The 4,086-nt window shown below is 32.8% G+C and overlaps 1 protein-coding gene across 1 annotated transcript in view; it reads left to right on the top strand.

The window, feature by feature from the left end:
* Positions 1-3,383: 3,383 nt before the first annotated feature.
* Positions 3,384-4,086, top strand: part of LOC106469649 (leucine-rich repeat neuronal protein 3-like) — a 7,595-nt gene continuing 6,892 nt past the window's right edge. The window contains exon 1 of the mRNA XM_013930149.2: positions 3,384-3,538. The gene's annotated coding sequence lies outside the window, so the exon portion shown is untranslated. The remainder of the gene's footprint in view (positions 3,539-4,086) is intronic.

The raw sequence follows: 4,086 nt of genomic DNA on the forward strand, positions 1-4,086 counted from the left end.
AGATGTATATAGTTTGAAATGTACTGTATTTCTCCCGTAAGTTTATCAGATTTAGATGTATATAGTTTGAAATGTAATGTATTTCTCCCATAAGTTTATCAGATTTAGATATATATAGTTTGAAATGTACTGTATTTCTCCCATAAGTTTATCAGATTTAGATATATATATAGTTTGAAATGTACTGTATTTCTCCCATAAGTTTATCAGATTTAGATATATATAATTTGAAATGTACTGTATTTCTCCCATAAGTTTATCAGATTTAGATATATATTTTAAAATTTACATGGATCTATAAGTGCTTTGGTCAACTTTTATTCATTAGTGGAGTCTAGAAAATTCAAAGATAAATAGAAATGTTTGATCAACTGGACCTTTTGTTTTTCATTGATTACAAAGGTCAAGGATAAACAGTTGTTTTGTTTGCAGTATAAACATATCGCTGAGCCACTAAGGGGGGCAGGATAAATCGATATAAAAGAGCTTTGTTTTACTGGGTACGTTTTTCCATTTGGTAGAGGACTACAAAACACAAGGAGCAGAGGTGTAATTTACTGGACGTACTTCATAGGGAACTACAAAGTTTCAGGTTAAATGATGTCAACGGTTGTGACTTGTAGGCTCACGTTACTACTGTTGGGTATGAACTTTAGGATTAATCAGTTCTGGGGAATATGCCCTTGAAGGAAAGAAATCTGATCATATTAAAAAGAGGAAGTCATTGAGACGAACAGTGACAAAGTTCAAAGTTCAGAGCTTGTTGGGTGCCATGATGTCTTGAACCACAAACCTTTCGATCGGCAGCTCGACATGCACTTACATTTCTTGACAATGTTTTATGAATACATCGTGTGTTTCTAAAACATGATTCAGTCTGTACGATAAGCTTGATATCTCTTGATATAGGGGCATAAACAGGCAAAGTTGAATTGAGACAAGATTCGAGGATAGTAGCTAGCTTTATCACCGGGTAACGTTGAAGAAATGATAGTTGAAGTGAGACAAGTTTCGAGGATATAGCTAGCTTTATCACCGGGTAACGTTGAAGAAATGGCAGTTGAAGTGAGACAAGTTTCGAGGATAGTAACTAGCTTTATCATAGATTTTAGTTGTTATATTCTATTTTATAACTGATTGAGAATTCTAAAACCAAAGATAAATCAGCTCCAAGAAATATTATATTATTGTCCCTAACAATTCAGATTAAAATAAGGGTTCCTTAAATACACCCTACTGATAACACGCTCAGGGCCAATTTAGAAAAAAAAAGAAAAAAGTTAGCAAAACCTAGATATCCCTCTTGAAAGTATTAAAATAAGTTAGTTAATTAAAATCCTAATGAGAAAAAATCCCTTTTTATCAAGAAGATCCGTAATCGAATCCCGTCCATTACCACCATAGGAAAAGTCCTTCTCAGGAATTCTCTGAACACGGCATCATATTAGCAAACTGAATTGCAAAATAAAACTAATTAGTAATTAATAAATAGATTAGTAATTAACTACAAATTAAAGGTAAGTGATCACGTGAGCTACTTATCATCATGGCGACGATGATTTTAGTGATGAAAATCTAAGGAAGGGAAGAAAGAACAAGTATTTCGAGGACAACCATTCATCTTCAAAAATTCCACTTTAAAATAAATTACATGTATGTGTAAAAGATAATACTTAAAAAAATAATAGGATGAACATCTGTTAATGTTCTTTTGGTGCTAGCTGTAAAAGTACTGAACTTTAAGTATTGTCTGCCATGATCGTTGAATTCCAAGAAAACAGAAATATCTTAGTCGACCAAACTTGTTTTTGTCTAATCTTTCAGGTACAGGTAAAATATTCAGACTAACCTGTTATCGCACGAGAATGTAAAGATTGTCATCAACCTATCCATGTTTCACGGTCACTGTGTTGTTTTTTATTGTGTAAGAACAGTTTTACCGTTTTTAGCAGCTAGTGAAACTTGTGATAACATGTATTTCTGGATAACGATTGTGATAGTTTTTATGAGTGGTCACTTGGAACAAAATAAAAAAACTTGTACAAAAGTTGTTTTACCATTTGGTTTGAAAAGTCTTCTTTCTGAACAGTGTAGTAGAAACATCCTGAAAACGATGTATATGTTCACTTCCTTTTTTTTCTTTCCATTTCCAGTACATAGAATGTATATTACAATCTTTGAAATTCTAAATCCTCGACCTATGATTTGGGTATTACTTTCGTTCATAAGCTCTTAAAATTTCACAGCCAACGCGTAATAGATATTAATATTGTTAATCATTCAGAGTAAGTTTGTACATCTTACATGTTTGTTATAAAACTCTTAACTCAGAAATGTAAAACTTGTTACGTATAACTGTCGTAAGAAAGCACTGTAAAATACTTTATGTATGTGTTGTATTTATTCTTTTCTAGAACAAAGACACTCTAGACTATTTGACACCACGGGGAATCGAGCCCCGGATTTTAGCGTTGTAAGTCCGATGGACTGTAACCTGTAAACGATATGTACAGAAAATATTAGTCGTTTATACTTTGAGGCTGTTCGTGTACACCACTAATATTCCTCCTAGTAAAATGTACCTGTATGAACAATATGAGAGTAGGCCTAAGTGTTGATATGTACAGAAAATATTAGTCGTTTATACTTTGAGGCTGTTCGTGTACACCACTAATATTCCTCCTAGTAAAATGTACCTGTATGAACAATATGAGAGTAGGCCTAAGTGTTGATGAGTAGATAAAGTCACTGTTATTTCCAAGTGGGGAGGGATAAGAGATGCCCTAAAAATTAAAGTGTTTTAATATTCTAGAGTCTGTTGTCATGGGCACTGTTTCTAACGAAGCTGGGATATTGGCTTAAGTAACTGAATTTATTGGACTATACATTAATATGCTATTATTCTACTAGTATTCCTTCATGTGTTGTTATGTATGCAAAGTGTTAATAATGCTAATATGGTATTCCTTTGGACGAACATACCAAGTTTAACTTCTTCGTATAGAATTCAACAACGACTTAGTCTTAGAGCATGCAGTACAGATCGATACGCCACATGGTGGCTAAATAATGAACTGTGCAGTGCGTATTGCGATTTCTTTGTTATGTTTTTTATTTTGGTATGGTGTGTCTTACAAAGTATATTTTAATACAGTATTTTAGAAATGCCTTATTTTATACACGGTCACACGCCATGGGGTTAGGATTTATTTAATTTCCAAAAGTGTACACCTGAAATTTTACTTAAGCTGGTGAATTTCTCACACTTACGCCATACTACAACATATGACAGATGGTTTAACAGTGTTGAAACCTATGTTTTTATCTAGTTGACCTGAATAAGAACTCGTGATTAGGTTTTGTTTTCGTTGTATTAGCACAAGATAACGCTCACGCCAACTCAAGAAACTGCGCTTTATCTACAGCTAGGGTTAATGTTCTAAGTTTTGGTTTTGGTTTTGAATTATATTCATAGTTATTATCGGGTAATGGACAATTATATATCATTTGCAGTATTCGGTTCGTTGTGGAGAAACAGGTAAGCCTAGCATTAATTCTAAAGAACTAGACCACCGTAACCCGTTGTGTCTCCCACTATTCAGAGGTTATGAATAATTCAAGCTAATTTCAATATTTAACGAAACTTGTTTTATTCTGTTTCTATTCCCACTTCATTACAAATATAGCGCTATTGTGCGCCGTTTTTGCTGTATTTAATTACAGAAAAAGTTTTAGTAATATATAGATTACCGAATATATAATAGACTCTTGTTTCCAAATAAAGTATGTATGTATTTCTTACAGCAAAGCCACATCTCCTGTTTCCAAAGTAAGGAATCGAACCTCTGATTCTAGCGTTTTAAATCCGCGTATCTAAATAAAATATTATATCTTAAAAAACTGTGTAATGTTAAATATTAGGTCGTCAAGAAATTAATGTCGCTTTTTTAGATGAAAAAACCCGAACACTAATATATCACAAAAACATTAATTAAATGATATAATCTCCATTCTTATCGATGATGCTTTTCCATCTTACAATCAGGTTTTAATGCCCTGATTAAAGCAATCACTTGGCTTTAAAGC

This window comes from Limulus polyphemus, unplaced genomic scaffold (assembly GCF_000517525.1).
Source record: "Limulus polyphemus unplaced genomic scaffold, Limulus_polyphemus-2.1.2 Scaffold3591, whole genome shotgun sequence".
NCBI classification, from domain to species: Eukaryota; Metazoa; Arthropoda; class Merostomata; order Xiphosura; family Limulidae; genus Limulus; species Limulus polyphemus.